The sequence below is a fragment of the Spodoptera frugiperda genome, chromosome 5 (genome assembly GCF_023101765.2).
Source record: "Spodoptera frugiperda isolate SF20-4 chromosome 5, AGI-APGP_CSIRO_Sfru_2.0, whole genome shotgun sequence".
NCBI lineage: Eukaryota > Metazoa > Arthropoda > Insecta > Lepidoptera > Noctuidae > Spodoptera > Spodoptera frugiperda.
Window position 1 is genome coordinate 12,188,600 of NC_064216.1, and position 20,022 is coordinate 12,208,621.

Here is a 20,022-nt window from a genome sequence, read left to right on the forward strand (position 1 = left end):
TGATACAATTTTTATAATAATGGTACCGATTTAAAGCTGAAGTTGTAAGCTTTCTAATGGTATATCGGTATTTAAAAACAATTCAGTATTTTTTAAAGAAAACATCTACGAATGCGCACATGTAGGTTGAGTCGATTTGGTTGCTCGCGAGTGTAGTAATACTAAACTATAGTCTATCTTATAATGCTGTATGTAATAACTCAAGTTTGACATAATAACTTTTCTATTGTACATATTGTGTGTATTTATTTATTTATTTATTTTAACAGTTACAACGGTAGACAACCAATTATAGTAACTTTAACTTTTGTTAGCCTTTAACTGATTGTTATACCGGCAAATGTATATTGTAGACCGATTTATAAAATGTAATGTGTACAGTCGTTGACTGACCTTTGATAAATAAATAAATGCTTAAACAAGAAAAATACTTAATAGGGTTTTCTCCTGCATGAAGCAATGCTATAATGTGTTTATGCAATGACAAAATAAAACGGTGTAGATAGGTTATAACCGCTTAAAAAGTGGCACATTAAAATGTGCACAATTGGTAACGTGCTTGTAGTATGGAACTGCATGTTGGAAACTAGAGAGGGGCGTCGTTTGTAACGTCCCGTGTTCCCCGTAAAGAGTCACGCATTTAAAGGGAAATCTAGTTATGACATCACCTCTTTATACTTACTTCATGTTTCTAACCGTATTAGCTTCACCAAACCTGAACCTTTAGCATTAGAGTTATCCGTTATCAACACGAATGAGACTAGAATTTCTACAATATTTTATTACCAGTACCACTATCCCATTTAATATCAAAATACTCCAAAACCATCACTCACTCTTACCCAAGTGACGCATATTATAATTTAAAATGGAAATGTCTTTGAACCCGCACTTTATTACACAGCTGTATGTAAACTTGACAATTAAAACCATCTCGCGGTAGGCGCTCACTTTCATTTTCTACTAATTAAAAATATTCGCCCACTGCAGACTGTGGCTATCATAACCGATGATAATTTGGCACTAATTATGAGCTGCGGATTACACGTCACGATCACGACCATATATATGTAATTACTACAGTTATATGTAATGTTTCCTTATATTCACTTTCCTTTGATTTGTTTTTAATACTTTTATTTTTTATTTGAGAGTTTGTGATTTTTTTAATGGAATAAGCCGGTAAATGAGCAAACGGATCACCTGATGGTAAGCAATCGCCACCGCCCATGGACCCTTGAAACACCAGAGGCGTTACAAAGAGCGTTGCCGACGTTTTGGGGGTAAGGAATTTAAGGGTTGTTGGGGAATCGGGGATTGGGAAAATTGGGAAGGGAGGCAATTGGGCTTCTGGTAACCTCACTCACGCAACGTGGCCGTGGTATAACTCCGGTCGAGCCGGCTCATTCGTGCCGAAGTAAAATGTCGCTCTCCCACAGGTAAAATTGTAGATTACTTGGAGGGTTGTGCATTATTATATTGTATCGTATTTAGCAATCACAATTACAATTACAGTTTCTTAAAGTTACCTAATCAGTGCTTGTCGTGGTTTTTCGTGCAAACATTTTTAATGAACAAGGAGCTGTATTTGTGTTATTTCTTATTATTGTACATTGTTTGTGTTTTTGTTAGTCGCTCTAGCAAAAAACGACTGGACTAATTTAGATGAAGTTTTTTCGATCTAACAGATTATATCTACGAACCGAATTAAATCTAATTTTTTTTTTACTTGTCGCTCATGCATCAAGATCATTAGTCACGTAATTTTACAAAATCTTTTAACGTCTTGGTTTCGAAACCGATATTTTTAGTACCTACCTGCTTCTGTTAAACCCATCACTTGTTAATTAGTACATTTAAGTAGACCATAACACCATTAGCTGATCCAAAAACAGTACCAATTACTGTTATCATACTAACTGATGATTTGCTCAACACGTTAGCGGTCGTTTGAAGTTCGGCGGCCATGTTTTTTTAACAGTTCTGTCAGTTATTTCGAATTTACGAAAATGGAATGGCGCTCTTTAATTTTAATAGTGTTGTCTTCGGTATACAGCTAATTATTGCATTGTTATAGGTATTCGTTATGTTGTACTGTGAGTAGGTTAACTCCCGTATTACCTATATTTAATGATTACTTAAACTATTCCTTAGTAACGATTTTGTTCGAAAAGCAATTGCTAAGAACTAGGTTAAGTAATAACTCTGAATACGGCTATATGTTTTAGTTATCATAATTATTCAAAAAAGTCATTACATTCACCTTATATTCAAAGATTGTTTAAACGGCCACAGTTTACCAAGTTCTTACAAAAGAAAACGCATAAACAGGGTGTTCTTACAGCAAAACCTTGCAAATGCACTTTAACGGGATTACCGACGCATTGAACATAATAAAATAATCAATACAAGTCCTAGGCACAATGAACGGCATTGACCAAGTGTCTACTGAAGAATATACAACAATTCATGATAGTTAGGTCAAACAAACGTTTCACGAGGTAATGAAATTACTAACTCAATTAAAATTGTATACTAATGTAGACTAATTAATGCTATAAATAATACCTATCAATGTTTATACTTTTCGCTCATTAAAAAAAATAGAGAGAGCAAATAAATATGTACATGAATGCAGAGTTCAATAACCATAATCGGTGCGCGGCTGCGCGTACGCATCCTTTGACGACACCGCCGCGCATGCGCGATAGCATTGTGTTTCGGAATTGGAGCATAAATGATACAAGCATCGTGTCGCTCAAAACACTACTATTTATGGATTCCCACACAACGGGAAATAGAGTGGAGCTGCTTATCTACCGGATGAGTAATCGCGGGACTTTTTATAACTTAGATAGAGGTGTCCTGTTTGATAACCCGGGATCCCGGGATGCCACTAATCCCGAAAGGCTATCTGAAGTTTAGGGAATATACCATGTTATCAAATAATGTGGATACATTATTTGCTTATTTTGGATTTGAAGTGGTTGTTTAATATGTTTGTCAGGCAGAGATGGTTTAAGTTCGGGGACAAAAGTGGTGTTATGTAATATGTTTATTGTTACACTAGCTTCTGCCAGCGGTTTTGCACGCGTTCACGATAAAAAGTGGTTTATGTGTTATTTCAAACCATAATCTACGTCTGTTCCAAATTTTATCTCGATCCCTTCAGCCGTTTTGATGTGAACTTGCCATTCTCTAATTAACATGAACCTAACAAACCTAGTTGTGAAGATTCTCAATCTGCTTCTGTCCATAAATATCTGACGAGACTCAAAATGTGACATATAGAAATTATGGTTTTCTGATAACGCGACACTGACGTCTCCACAGATAGCCCTAGCATCACAAATATCTATTGACAGCAGAAATAACTTGTCAAGTTGTTTATTTGTACCACAGAAACAATGATACATTAGTTCCTGGATTCTGATAAAATTATTCGTAGTCTTCACATACATATATACAATGTGATAGGGGTCAGACTTCTAACCCGTTAAGGCTGAGTTCTACATCTAATTTTATCGATAAAAGTCGGGGGTCGAAGGGGTCGAATCCCCTCCCCCTAAAAGTTATGGCTATTTTAATATTTTTTTTACTTTTTTTGATATCAAAGGTTGTATGCGTCGTAGAAACAAAAAAAAAACGACAAACGGTAGCTAATAACCTTGGCTAACTAATTCATTACTTTTTTCATATGTTTGATAATGTTTTGGTGAGAAAAAAATCATTTGTGAATTATTTTTACCGAAAAACTCACTATTTTTCAATATTTTCAATTAGGGGTTCAACCCCCCATATTATTTTTTTTGTCGATAAAATTAGATGTAGTACTCAGCCTTAACGGGTTAGAAGTCCCAACCCTATCACATTGTATAAATCAATTGCTGTTCGTTAGTGTCGCTAAAACTCGAGCATGGGTTGAAACGATTTCTCAAATTTTGTTCTTGGTTCATGGTTTAGAATGTAAGAAAAATATTGTTTGAAGCGGTACGAAGTTTGCCGGGTCAGCTAGTTATTCGAAACATAGTTATCATTTGTTTACCAAATGATTTTATATTCTTACCTTTTATATCCACGGAGCTAAAGCAAAAGGTAGTTAGACATCAATACCTGAAACAAAAAATTTACATAAGTTAACTTATAAATATTCTAATTTCATAATGTTGTCTAACACTGGGATGTTCTCCTGAGTCGCGGATGCGTTAACAAACATACAATTTCACCTATATATAAGACACCCAGATCAGAAACGACAAATTGCGGATCACACAGTATTGTTCTGTGCAGGAATTGAATTCGGTAAATGTTGCACAGTAGCCAGTTGCTCAGCCACCGTGCCAACCGCGCAATCATATATTCTCCCACTGAACTCATCCTATTACCTACTTGGCTCACCACTCTGTACCATATCTCTTAGTTTGCCTTTGAATGTCTGTCTTTCATTCTTTCTTTTCTTTCTTACAAACCTATCTGAAATATTGTTGTGTTTGCACACAGGTATTTCCAATCCATCGTTTATCTCAAAACATATTTAAAATTCTTCTCAAACTGACATTTGCATATCAACGCAGATTTACGTATCAACCGGCGAAAATATTGCACAATACTTTTGTTTCAAGACATTTTTGAAAAGAATAGAAAAAAAATCAATTGATTATTATAGATAGATAGCTGTTATTTTTATAAATATTTAAACCAGTATTATAGTACACAATTCAAAATAATTTCCAGGCGACTACTGTGAAATAATTTTGAATCTGCAGATTTGTGTCAAGAAGCAGAAGAAACACAGACGAAAGATTGAAAAAATCGGAAATAGCAATTAAAATCCAAGAATCTTGAGTTCCAACAACACAACTAACAAACTCAAACATACATAGATCCTCGCCTACGCAACTCAATAACAAAATGTATTCAAATTTTTACATATGACTTTCCAAAGCGATTTTCCTATTGAGATCCTCATACGATTTACTCAAGTCATTTAAGAGAAAGAACAGACTAGAGACTTTGAGCGAAAGTCGGTAAACGCTATCTAATCCACGATAACTGTTTACAAGGCACTTACCGCGTAAAATTTCACTTACTTGCCGATGACAATGTCAGGGATTTTACCAGCATTGTGTGAGAAATTAAGGCCTTCGCAGACGGAGGCGAATAGACGCGCGATTCATCGCTACAGTGCGACATTGACATATTTGACATACAGCGGCAGCGTAGCAACTGCTTGGAAAATGTCACGTGACTCAGCATTCTAACTTTGAAAAGCTTTAGCTGGCATTTATAAATTCTCTAGTACTTTATTATATTCATTTACGACTGCATTAGTAGTACTACTAATAAGATATAGAGTAAGGTACGTGGTAAGGTCTACACCTTACCTTACTGTTTTTCAACAATTAGTTATAGATGAGTCCAAATATCAGAAGAATTTAAATAGTAGTTGTTGTTCTTCTTGTGGATAAATATTTACGCGACGTCATGTATCAGTCTGTGGGTGCCTTTACAATATATTATCTCACAGTCTACGGTAGATATTATCTAACAAGAGCTCCACAAATATTACTTGCGTTACATCAAACAGAAGTTTAGTGACGTTTTACTTGTACAAAGTAAAGCGATAGCGAAGGATAGATTATGTGAAAGATACCTGGAATAGAACTGAATTCCAAAAAAGGAACTGTTGTAAAGAGGATAAATAATGACGATTTACAAGTACTTCATCGCAGTAATATTGATCACATTTTTTTCCGGGAAAATGTGATGTTACATAGACTGTCATAGCATGTATCTAAAAATAAAACCTCGTAAATAGAAATTAACTGAAAAATTGTCCCAATAATTCTACATGACACATTCGCACACTAAAAGTAGTTAAATAGCAATGAGTATACCAGCTGAATCATTCATTTATTTAAACGTCAACGAGCGAACATTGTCCTACCTACTGAATGAACTAAATTATGACCAGTTCCCGGTATCATCTGCCCAGTCTCTCCAATTAGTTACGGGGATTTATGATCTCTGCTTTTATTGGAATATATTACACACGCGTGATGTTATTCTGTGCATAAGTCATACTCTATAGTTAGAAACTGTACGCACAATTTCCCGCGAAAATGGGTTTGACACATTTGACATCTATCTGTCAAACATTTTAGGGTTGTAACCTTTTTAATCGATTAAGCCCATAAATTCATTTCGGTATGGCAATGGAATCATTGTACCTACTCACTTATTCAAATAAGTATCTATGTAGGTGTAAGTAAGTAAAGAAACTTTGGTAGGTGCTTCACTGATTTAAAACGATGAATCATTTAAGAATTCAACGGATTTTAACGGTTGTGTTTGTGAAGACACCAATAAAAAACGTTGGGTAATACATATGTATGTACATTATTATCTAATAAGAACTTCTTTCGTGTATCATTATTGTATCACCGTTTAAGAATATTTATCTACGTTCATTTGAATATTTACCTAGTTTTAAAATAAATACGGATGACTGTTTTAATTCGCATAAAATTAGCATAGCAAAATAGCATTTTTAACGATTTGCATAAGGAAATGACTTATTTATTTTCTTTACCTTTGTCTGTACCCAATTCTTATCAATTCTGTACAAATGTCACGTAGAGGCAATGTAATCAGTTTTGCTTATGGTGAATTAAATCGATTATTCACACCTCAAGTTACTTCCGACCGCATAAGAAGTAACAGGCCGCATAGAAATGTGGATTACGCATTAAAGTTTAAAATAAATTCGATATCTATTCTGAATTCAAACATGGCCGCTAGGACGTTAGACAACACTGGTTTGCCGCGCAAATTAGATAACATATTACATTATTTTATTAACATAGAATTACAATATATTTAACAGATTGGTGAAACTTGTTTATTAAAATAATGTTTGTAGAGTAACACAATAACATTTACCAAAAATAGAATTATCGTTTTATTCGTTAGAATAGTCAAACACGCAATAAAAAATGTAATAGCTAATCGATTATACCTATTACACATTGGCTATCGCTTCATTATGATTGAGGTCGATAGATTATATTATTTTGATCATAAACAATATCGTTTCAAGATATAGGTAAATTTATTTTTAACTAATGATGTTTATCAATAATAATTGTTCCGTTCTTAGTCTTTCAAAAAACAATAACAACTTAGAATAAAAGAATAATAAAAATTAACCCAAATTTCGTAAAGATGTCGGTCTTTATAACGCAAATTATTACATTGTTCTCGTAACACGGTAACACTGAGAAATGTTTGACCGGCTTTTTGAATGCTTTTAAAAGTCTTCCGTTAATTGCTTACATCCTCAAACTTTTTTTTACCCGACTGCGCCAGAAGGAGGGAGGATGTTTTTCGAGAGTATGTATGTATGTATGTAGGTATGTATGTATGTATGTATGTATGTATAATTGTTTGGCACGCTCTACAGCCTAAACGGCTTGATGGATTTTGGCTTGAGAGGTGTCGTTGGATTCGTCTTTCCTGTGAGAGTGACACTGGATATATCAAAATAGTAAAAAAAAAAAATGGCGGATTTTTGGCGTCAAATTCGAATATTGCTCACTCTCTAGCCTGAACGACTTGATGGATTTCAGCTTGAGAGGTGTCGTTAGATTCGTATTTACTGTGAGATTACACTGGATATATCAAAATAATAAAAAAATTAAATGGCGGATTTTGGCGCCAAATTCAAATATTGCTCAATCTCTAGCCTAAACGACTCGATGGATTTCAGCTTCCGTTTGATTCATTTCTACTGTGAGAGTGCCACTAGATACCTATAATAACCAAAATATTAAAATAATAAAACTAAAAGAAAATAAAATAAAATAAGGTAATTTAAAAAACTAAAAAACCCGACTGCGTTTCTTCATAATATGAAAATAAAAAAAAACCCTAAAACAAGAAAGTCATCGTAAAATTGAAGCAGTCGGGACCCATTCTAAATATGAAGACTCAGTGAGTGTTTTCTAGAATGGGTCCCGACTGCTTCAATTTTACGATGACTTTCTTGTTTTAGGGTTTTTTTATTTTCATATTATGAAGAAACGCAGTCGGGTTTTTTAGTTTTTTAAATTATTGTATAACCACAAAACATGAATTACTTTTTATACGTGTATTTCACAATTATCACCCTTCTTTGAAGAGGGATAATCATCCAATGTCTTCTCCCGCCTTCGGTGAGACTAGAGGGAGTGTCAAACTCTTACTGACTAAAAACCACCCCGTTCCTTCTCCTGCTTTGAGCCAGAGCCCCGGTAACCTGTTACGTTGTCCGCTGCTCCGGATACGATATCACCCTTAAAGCAATAGAACTTCATTCAATTATAAATCCACCTTATTCAGTCACCCTTTCTTTTACCTTAAAGGGGCATTACCACACAAAACATGTCGATACCATGTTAAAGTGACGTAATAAAATCAGTCCGTCTAATCTGTATGCATAGTGCACATTTCCCGTTGTACAACTGAAGCCGAAATCGTACCTACCTAGTCATTACATAAGACAAGACAGTGAGAAAGCGTGGCAAACTTGTCAGTTTTACGACTACCATAAGTTCATAACTAGCATTTGTTGTTTATACGGAAATACGTGTCTAGTTTACTTATACACGGTGTAACAAAAGGGGGGTATGGGTATACATATCAAGTGCACGGTTTCTAGACAACATAACAAACGATACGGGAAGGGTTTTTAAACTCATGTTTTCATGGAACGTAGTTATGAATTTTTCCAATACATAAAAATCATCATCAAAATTAGGTAAATACAGATTTACAGAAAAATGTTTCGTAATTAGCGAGTAACCCCTGTAGTGCTGTGATACGTTTGTAAAATGATTTAAAATCAAGAACTATGCGACACCAAGTATTTGGTATCAATTTTTTTAAATAGCTTCTTTATGTACTTATATGGGAATTTTGTTACACGCTATACATAATATGTTTAGGTGTTAAAATGCGGGCTGTTGACAAATACGTGGTAGGAATCATCGAGTTAGGGATTGTATTTTGTAACTAAGGGCATTTGCCGGATTGTGGTTTTAATGTGACGCAAATTAGTATCACAATGCATTTTCCGTTATATGCGGTAAATAAGATTTAAATATATTTAGGTATGAATTTTTCAAATGATTTTATATTTATAAAATGCATTTTACTCGCAGAGGTAGTAGGATAAAGTGCTATTTAAATGTTCACCAATCCAAACTAAGGATATACAATAGTCGAATGGGTGATTAGGAATATCAATCCTATACATCAACAAATGACCCGGAGCTGCGTACTGCCTAGCGGGTTACCGGGGCTCCGGTTCGAAAAGTAGGAGAAGGAACGAGGTGATTTTTAGTCAGCAAAAGTCTGACACTCTCTCTCGCCTCGACCAAGGAAGCAGAAGACATTGAATGATTTTTCTGCCTTAAAAAAATACATCAACAAACAAGTGAAAAGAATAACAAATAAAGAGTAATTATACAGAATATCTTTGTGTCTAAATACTGACGTAACAAAGACAACAACACAAGTCTTAGTGCACTTTCCTGCTGTTGTACATGTTCTCACTAGATAATAATGTAAAATGTAGTTTTTCCTCATCAATTATAGATTTGCAATATTGGCAGGATGATAACATTAAATCCCTCAGACTTTAATCCTTATTTATTATCTGCTGCTTCAGACGTAGGTACGTATTTTTACCCGACTGTCAACATTTTTCGATTCTTGTTATTTTGTACAAAATGTAATAATGCGTCATTAGCCTATAAAAATTTCAACATTCCTGTTAACAAATAAACCCTTTTCTCATACCGAGAAGAAATGTGCATTAATCATAACCTTGATAAATTGAGTTTACAAACTTAACTCCATAATATTGTTACTCACTTATTACCGTAATTTTACCAAAAATGTACAGTTATTGGTTCAAAATTGACGACAAGAATCATCAATGACTCTCTTTGTGTGGCCTGCAGTAAATCGACACGTAACGGTTCCATTGACTAAATAAAATTTGAGTATTCCAACCGAACTGACAATGGATAATTGTATGTAGTAAATAATTGAATCGCGTCATGAATACTCAAATATTGAACAATAAAACGTTTATTTGTGTTCGTCAATTTTATGAGTAGTGAATGGTGATGACCTGTGAGCTGTGTCCAATTGACTGAAAAATTTTGTTGTCATCAGTAAAATCTGCGTGTACCTAACAAAAATTTCCCTTCGATTTTTATTGTTGCAACATTGCCAAAAATAGGCAAATCATTACACCATTACAAAATTATCCGTGTTTTCCGGCCAGCAATGTCAAAAATAAAACAAAGCCATAGAGACGCAGTGAACCATAGAGGTCGCGGCGGGCCTACTTAGCACGTTCCGTTTGACTTTCGTTTTCGTAAACATTCCACTGGTTTTGGGTTCAAGGCTGCGCTAACTACAGATTCCATAGAGGTTACACATCCGTGAGTCTAGCCTTTGAATAATGTGATACTAAGTGTGATAGTCTTAAATAAACTTTTCTTTTATACCATACAAAGGGAATATTTCCAAGTTTACCACGATTTTAAGCTTTAATTTTATTATAACTTTCATGAAACTCGAGAGAATTGAGTATAAATAATTAATTATTATGTTATCGACTTACTCATGTAACTGTTTGACGAGGAACTCGACTAGTTTCAAGCCATGCTAGAGGCTCATATTCATGGGCAGCATTCCACGACACATGACGCGGCGATTGTCGCGCTACTGGCACTTTAAGCATGATTTGAATACACACAGTCATAAAAGCTTGGTTTATAAAATGTCTACCAGAAACAAATAATAAAAATTCCTTGTATAATGTCCATGAACTGGGTGAGAACAGTATTCATGAACCCTGCCAGAATTTGGACGTGTTTCCGGCGGCAGGGACGTGGCAGGATTGTTTAATGTGTCATAGTTTGAATACAAAGGTTTCTTGGCTACCGTACTTTGGTATCTTAAAGTACTAAACCATCAATGTAAGGTAAAAATTAATCACTTTCCTATTATTTTTGACTGAAAAGAAAGACATATTACCTTTTTATGTTTACTGAATTTTGTTATGTTTACAAGAAGCGTACCTATCACCAAACGTCGATCGGGTGGTTTTTAGCCAGTAAGAGTCTGACACTCCCTCTCGGCTCGCGCAAGGCGGGAAGCCATAGGATGATTTTCCCCCAATAAGCAAGAGTCACTAAACATCGCGTACATTCGAGTCACATTCATTATATTCTATACGAGGCAGTCATTCACAACTACTTTTTATTATTACGATTGAAATCAATTTGAACATATAAAACAAACCAATCAATGTCACATTGGTCTAATGACCACGGTTTACCATACATATTTTAATGAGTCATACAACACATACATAGAGCATCTGTGTTCTACAGATACAGGCACTTGATGATATATGTATAAACATATGGATATTAAACTAAATATTAACCTAAATAAGTAGGACCAATCGTGGGAACTTATGCTTGACCCATTTTCATTTGTATTGAGTATGTTTAATTTAGTTTTTTTATCTTCGTTTCTTTAATACGTATATGGCCATATTGATACCAACTACTACTTTACACCTATAATAAACATCAAATCTATGCATATTTTGGCAAATAAAATACTTTTTATGTTTATCTTAGTTTAGCTGATTTGATCAGAATAGGGCTTCTGATTTAGACAAGTATTCCTTTTGCTTCTATTCGACTACCTAATATTGTTACTTGTTTAGTCAATCAAGTTAATTTTACAACCTTGGTTTTCCTATAAAACCGCTTTTATTGTTTTAATCAACACAACTCTAGTGTGGCTTTTTTCGAATGCCGGTAACAAAACAGAAAACAGTAAAGTCAAACGTTCATTTGTATAATTTTATCAATTCTTCTTCATTGCTTCAAAGATAACATGAGTAAAGGTTACCAGTGACCACAGCTAAGCACGGTTTACCAGAGAAGATACGTTTCGACCGTTAATTTACCTGCATCAAAAGATCAATGCTCTCGTCTTCACGCATGCTGCGTGTAAGAAGCAAGCATGCAGCTTTACAAAATTCATCAATGTCAAATACCAATTTCACTTTTTCCCAGAAAAATTCGAGAGCCATTCAAGGTCACGCAAGTGTACCATACATTTATTAACATCTCTATTATGCAACCGAACAATGGATGCGGTAATATTTTCACAGGTTTTTACTTCTCTAAATCATTGGGACGATGTATCTAATTAATATAATAATAATGCTACATTCGTAATTAATGGTACATTAATTAGATCCGTCACTTCGGTTATTCGCCAGAGAAATTAACAAAGAGACAATTGGTTGGCTACTAAACCGGATCGCATCAATGTCTACAAAAGATGAGGCTTGCTATCTCTGTACTAAGGCATTTTTTACCAGCATAGTGAATAACTGTACTGACTATACATATTATCTCTACAATTAGTAGTATATGATCAAAAGATACACAACATAAAGTTAGCACAAGTGTCACATTGCGGAAACCATCTGCTCTTAGAAGGTTTTACGACCTTATATCGAACGGCGACGGCTTTCCACTTATACAAGCATTCTCATCACATATGTATAAGAAAATATTTAGACACACTGTTGCCAATAAAACGTGGTATTAACATAACTTGCCGATAACCTCGAGATTGAACAAACAGACGACAAATACCGAAATATTTCTATTAGATTTACATACAAATGGTCGCTCATTCCTATCGCGGAATTGCCTTCGCTGTATAGTAAGAATTCAACAAGGTGCTGCCTCACCTTAAGCTGTATATGAACGTAAATTAACACTTATAGCAATGGAATAGAGTATAATATTGCATGGTTTCATTATACTTTTTTTTTATAAAGACAGGTATTGTTCATAAGGTCACGTTTATGATGTGTTACTCCATATATCGCGTGATACAAGCATCAGAGCAGAGGAAACTGCTTGTTAAATTAAAAAAAAAGAAAGTGATTAGTAATGGCGGTTTTCCGCCATGTTTACTTTTGGAAATTTAACCTCCTTTCGCACAGAATTTCTTCTTGCCTTATTAAGAATTTTCCCTATTTGGCATTGTTGTTCCTTATCATGTAAGCAGCTACAAATACTAGATACGCTTATGATTCACTTCGAAAGTAAAGAAAAACCCAAGTACCACAAGAAAAGTCAATGCGATTAATTCATAAGAATTATCTTTTCATTATCTAAAATTATTGTAAAATTCAGATAAGTAGTACAATTTTATTAATGAATCATTGTTTATGTAAGTGTATAAATGCGACACTACATACACGTATAATCGTACAGGAAAACAGATAATAAATTATTTCTTGCAGAAACCTGCTATGGACGCAGCACCTAAATCCGTCTTAATCTAATCAATCGTTCAACTTTTAAAAGATATAATGGTTTATCTAATCTAGTTTGTTGTTTAATTACACGGATTAATTGTTATTTTTAAAAAACTTCATCTTCTTTGCGCACATTTTCCTCGAATTAAACAGGATTATTATTATATGCATTGCTCTGAATCGCTTCATTTCGTGGTATTTGGATAAGAATATAGTTAAAGGACATGTTCATTTGAACTTTTTGCAAAAACTAAAAATAGTAATATAGACTTAATAAACTGTATTATATTTAATCTTGTATTATAGTCTTGTCATTAGACTTAAAACAGCATTTTATCATTACCATCAACGCCATAATTAGCCATACATACATATTTGATTGCCACAGATAACATATAACAAGTGGTTTACACATGATAAAGCCGACAATCCGTTTACCATTAACTTATCATGCCGTTGCCGTGCCCACAAATAATGTACCTAACATGATAACTGCATTTAGGTTAGGACATGTAAAGGGTAAATATATAATAGGTACATAGGTACTAAGTATATACCATAAATACCTAAAAAGCAAGGTCTTTGGTTGTATATATAAAAATTTACATCCGTTGAAATTCGAAAATCGGTTGCTGAATAGACTTTAATACCTTTTATTATTATTATAAATGGTTATTTTAAAGTTCAAAGTAATACCAGAAGTAAAGTATAGCTAGCTTCACTGACAGACTACTATTATTTGTTGACATTTCAAAAATAGCTATATATGGTTTAATTGGAATAAACAATTTGACTTTAAATAACTAAATTGGCATGACAGTGATAAACCACGTTTGGTACCATTTTTAGAATAAAATGCAATTACATAGTAAACGTTACACTGAAAATATTCAGAAAGTGAGCTTAGTCATTGAAACAGATCTACAAACAGATAATTTATAAAAGGTAATGCACCGAATTCCTCAGCAAATTATGCACTGGCAGACCTTATAAGGGAAATAGATTGGCACAATCTAGACGTACGGACATAAATGGAGTAGGCTCAAATTCCAGCACCAAATCTAATTGGATTAAATGGTACGAGTACCTACAACATGATTTATTTGAATCCTGACTGGAATACCTAATGCTAAGATAAAGGTTGGCTAGGAGTGGCCTGGAACCAGCAAGCCAGCACAATTGGTGGACTTGGTGGGCAGCAGAACCTCGTAATTTTGTCTAACACAACCGTGATTCCCAATTCGCGAATACCAGGCACATGAGCAAACGATAAACCCTGTCTTAAGAGAGAAGCTTTTGTTTAAGCAATGGAGATATTCTGGCTGACTATTGAAAAAATAGATCAAAAAGTAAATCTAGAGGAATTTTGATTCGTCATCTTTCATTTAATGTAATAGGAAACAACTTGAGGAAGGTTATGGCACCTGAAGAAAATAACACTTTGCCATTTAAAACCTGTTGCAAAAGTTGTATAAAGTTATGTCAGAATATTTAAAGAAATATATAAAATAAGAGAAAGTGATGCAACAAGTGTGTGTCGTCAAATGACATTTCAAATATAACGGCTCTCTTCAAATGGACGTTTTATTTAATCTGTGACATAATGTTGAAAATCTCTCGTCTCTATGATTTTAGCCACCTTTCTTTTCTACTATAAAATCTATGTATACTTATATAAAAAAAATACTTTGGATTTAGCTTCAACAAGCTTCTAAAGAGTAAAATGCCTCGGAGAAAACCTACACATCTAAATAAGTAGGTAATTTTACAAATAGTAGACACTTTTATAAATGTGTGTACAGTATCATTGCGATCGCCAAAAAGAGATTCTTATCACAAATTCCTTTTTCCATGAAATACATAATATACACTATCCAGTACCTACAATTTTTTTTTACATTTTTCTTCACTATAATGCCCTCTGTGTACTCTAAACAACTTTTTCTATTCGTTATCTTCGCAGGCAGGAAAGAGCCGCGCCTCACCTTAGTCAGTAAATACATAAAAAAACCCGTTTCATGACATCTCATCATCATCTTATTTACATGGTGTTATCGAATACTCGGTAATGTGGAACATATTATTATTAGTTTTTTTAATAAGATTGTTTGATAAAGAACACGTTTTGTAATCGATTTAAATAATTAGTAGAATAGTTTAAAAAGTACATTGTCATGAAGCAATTAAAATTATAAAACGAGTTTTGATCTTTTCTGATGATCAAAATTCAATCAAAAAAGCCAAAGAATACGAAATATTAGCATCACATAGAGTTTGAATTAAAAGAATAAGCTCAACTATAGATACACTTTTCACCACCACTTCGAAAATATAAACTTCTATACTAACTATCGTGAGACATACTAATAGCGGTTTAATCACGTAAATAATATGAGAAAAGCTCTACTAGTTTCGAGGTACAGGTGGACTGTTGGTCATAAGCAGCGTGCACGGAGTTTGCTATACAATAGGCTATGAAGTTTGTATTTATTTACTTAAAACAAACCGTTATTTTTAGTTAATATAAACTCTGTTATGTCTTATGTCTCATTATACATACACTACCATATACAATAAAAACAAACGACTGCATTACTATATGGCAAATGACACATCACTGTGTTGGTACATCCGTATATAAACATACAACATATAACATACAACATACAACTGCGTACTACAGACCTTGGTAACGTTAACATGAGTAATATGACTCAGAACGAGTAAACCAATGAGTCGTTATTAGTTTCAATCATAATCATAACATGCGACGAAATGTTTACAGTCTCTGATATGAATTGAAAAAAATATGCTAAAGGTTCGTACGTCATTTTTAACAAGTTTTTCTAAAGTTCATGTATAATTCAATAGGATAGTGAATATTCTCATCTTAGCTGCGGACTACCTAGCTGGTTTACCGTGGCCACGACTCGAAAAGCAAGAGTTGGAACAGGGTGGTTTTTGCTCTCGCCTCACCCAAGGTGGGAGAAGTCATTGGTTGAATTTCCTCCCTCACAAAATTGTTGTTTCGGGTCTGAGAGAGTATGTGAACATTGTATGTTTGTCCACGACGGAGAAGAAAATCCTAGTGTGGGGCAATGTGTCTTTATATAAAAAAAACTAAACTATAAAGTATGTATGTATGTCAAACAGAACCATTTCTCAGTAACAATAAAAACAGTTCACAAACAAAAACTGTAAGATGTTGTACTACAGCTGGTTCCGCTAAAGTTTAAAATTAATTGCCGCAGCTGCATTTATGCAAGCATTTTAAATTAATTATGATATGTAAAGAAAATGCCAATTTTTTACACGTAACTCGAACGAAATGCCGGATATACATATTTTACTACACACTTTTTATAATCATTCCATAATTTGAATCTCGAAGATGACTTTTAGAATAGAGGTTGTACAAAAAGATCCGATATGTTTCCGATTGTAAAGTGAGTAAAAAAATCCAGGTATTCTTATTGTCTATTTCCTTAGAATGAGAAAAAACTATGCTGTATCAATGGTTTTGCAATGTATTCAACATACGGCTAACAATTATAACGTAAATGAAATCATTGCATGTCCAATTAGAAAATTCTTCATCTTTTATTTCGTAAATATTTTTAGCATAGGTTCCAACAAAACCTTGGCTATGTAAAAACTTTGTTTCTTGATATTTAGAAACGTGTTTTGTTCCAACAATAAAAATGTATTTGTCAAGGAGAAAAGCTAAGTATTGTCAAAACTTCGTCACCGTGTGAATTTTATTAAATTTTTTATTGAATGTGTCAATCACATCTAAACTTTGTATAACTTTTTAATCGAAGAAACAATTATGCTAAATTACAAAACATTACTCACACAGATTTACAAACATAAACTAAAAAAAAAATAGAGCAGAAAATCATAATGTTCTATGCCCATAATTTAATTTAGCTTACAATTTCCGCATTACTATACGCGACCAATACTAATCTCGTAGCATTTTACAAAGAAAATACAACAAAGCACAATGTATGCAACAAAAAATACAAAATATTTACTTACACTGCAAAATATTAGTAAAAATTCCTTTTCTCAATCCTATAAAATGTCACGTGGTCACAGAACAGATTATACACAAATTAAAAACTTTTTTGTCAAACTTTCAAATTGGCGCAGTTTTTGAATAAAGAATACAACGTCCGATGCGCAACGCACGCCTCGGCTGCGCGCTCTCGACCGACTGCCGCCGCTCGGAAACGAGAGAATGTATGGCGCGGCGCAATACAGCGATTGTAGCTGCTGAATAATGCGTTGTTTAATTTTATTGCTCCGGCTGAAAGCAAAAATATGGTAAAATTCACACTACAATAAGATTTGAGTTCACATTTTCTATCATAGCATCATAAGAAAATCATAAAAATGTTTCAGTTTCACATTTAAAAAAACAAAAACCCGATTAATTACAAACTTACATAAAAACGAATGCAAAATATCGCGGGTAAGTAAATCATTTTCTTTTCAATGAATGACCACTTAGATAACTTAAACTAATAAATAAGCGTTAAAATGTCGGTAAAGATATAAATCGTTCAATCAAGTTAACATACAGCTTGAAAGCGGCTGCATTGTAAAAACTCGCATGCGAGTACGGTCCGCATATGAAGTCAAACGTTACTCTTATTTCTGCACATAATCAAACCATAGCGAAGCGAAATGGGTTTATTAACTTTTAAATGTCGTTAGTTTTTATGGGAACAAAAGCTCTTAAAACGGGATATCGGAAACTCATATAAAACGAATAAACATAGTAAATATCCCGTTTTAAGTACTAATGATATTACTACGACTATGTTAGTTTAAAAACTTATACAGCTTTTCTTTTTTTAAAGGTCTTTTAAGTGGATTTTTCGAAAAACAACAGCCATTTTCAGCCTTTCAAAAAAGTGCTTGCCTACTTGAATTAATCTCTAGCCACATAATGCCTATATTTTTAGGTAGTCACATGTTAAAACACGCAAAACAAATCGTATCTTGATACCACACGGATTCATGATTAAGGAAAAATGTTGTTATGATAAATACAATTATGCTAATTTTAATCTGTTCGTATTAAGCTAAAAGGTCTGTATTTAGATGTATATCAGACTAATTTCACGTTCAGCCCAAACCCGGTTGGTTATCTCTATCAGTCTGATTCGTTATCATATTTTTGTTGTTGACGGGCGCAGCGTGATAACACGAGTAAGATTGATGTGGTTCTTTTCTGAAAGTGAAAAGCATTTACATATGAGAGTAAATAGCGTAGGTAATAAATAAATAAACTAACATAAAGATTTTTTTGAGGCATATTGTCATTTTGTGGAGGTCTCTCCTTATTGGATTTGACACGGTGAAAACGGGCACCACGTCTGGCGATTCGCAGGAAAAACGGTGCTCACTGCCCCCTACTAAATATTATTTTATAATTCTCCTTCTCTATATAAACATAATGCTTTACCCTTTTTCTTTATATTTACGACAATTAATTTTTATCGAACCTAATCCAAGTCGAAATTAAATCATCTATGAAATTCTATAAATCAATTTAGAATCCAATCCCATAAGAATACTTTTAACTTCAAATCATTCTCATCGTCAATTAAAACACTAAAGTATTCTTTCAGACAAAAAGACAAACTCCTTTCTTTGTCTCTATATAATCTAACCGGCGCCACAAAGGCATCACATTATGCAAATATTTGCAGAATACGACCATAATGTTGCACTACACTTCCGCAGACCTATCACGAATCGAACTATGTCGCAAGCTACATATACGACTATCAGGCGACCCTTTGTACGGAATAATGCACCATTGTGCCAATAATTGACCAGTGTTGCGATACTAAAAAAATATTTCTGCGTAATAACTGGGTTTGTTACTGTACTCGAATTAAATGGCGTGCGTCGAAAACCTTACTGTATGTGACGTAAAACAATGAAATATTAGAGAAGTATCGTGACGAAATATTTGGCATAACTAACGAAAAATATTTGAAATGTAGTTTAGGATTAGGTAGAGCATGTTTATATTACTTTTGACAGATAACAGTCGTGATCTAGGCGTGATTGTTTCATGGCGTATTAGTTAGTATTCAAAGGTCTAAGGCCGTTGGACCCGGATGCCGAGCCCCCGTGAGAAATAACCTGTGCTCTCGTAACACGAAAACGAACTAAATTCTATGAGTTGGGTTTATTAAATTAGGCATAAGATCTGGATTTAGGGGGAGGACTAAGGGGGAGGCCTTTGTTCAGCAGTGGACGTCTCTCGGCTGATGATGATGATGAAAATCTGGATTTAGTCTCAATTTTGTAGACCATAGAACGGTCGAAGATAAAATCGTCTCTTCCATTTCATAATTTCCGATTCTATGAGTATTATACGCATACGTGTCTTAACTGGACTCTGCTGATGAAATAATGTGTATTATTTACTTTACGTTAAGGCGTTTAATGTACCTACTGCCTAGATGTTATTGACATTTCTTTGGGACAATAGACAACTACTTCGTAAACTTTTTTTATGACAGAAGTAATCTTCGAAAGCCGCCTAGTTAGGAGACAAACTAGGGAATATAGGGCTTTTACAT

The 20,022-nt window shown here is 33.9% G+C and overlaps 1 protein-coding gene across 2 annotated transcripts in view; it reads right to left on the bottom strand.

Annotated features, from left to right (window-relative positions):
- LOC118271856 (SH2 domain-containing protein 4A) overlaps positions 1-20,022 on the bottom strand; it is a 67,872-nt gene that overhangs the window by 26,406 nt on the left and 21,444 nt on the right. Inside the window, exons 1-2 of one of the 2 annotated variants that reach the window (XM_035588100.2) lie at positions 17,456-17,646; positions 4,067-4,113 (exon numbers count right to left, since the gene is read on the bottom strand). The gene's annotated coding sequence lies outside the window, so the exon portion shown is untranslated. Of the gene's footprint in view, positions 1-4,066; positions 4,114-17,455; positions 17,647-20,022 lie in introns of those variants that run through there. The other variant, XM_050693836.1, reaches the window with a different exon arrangement.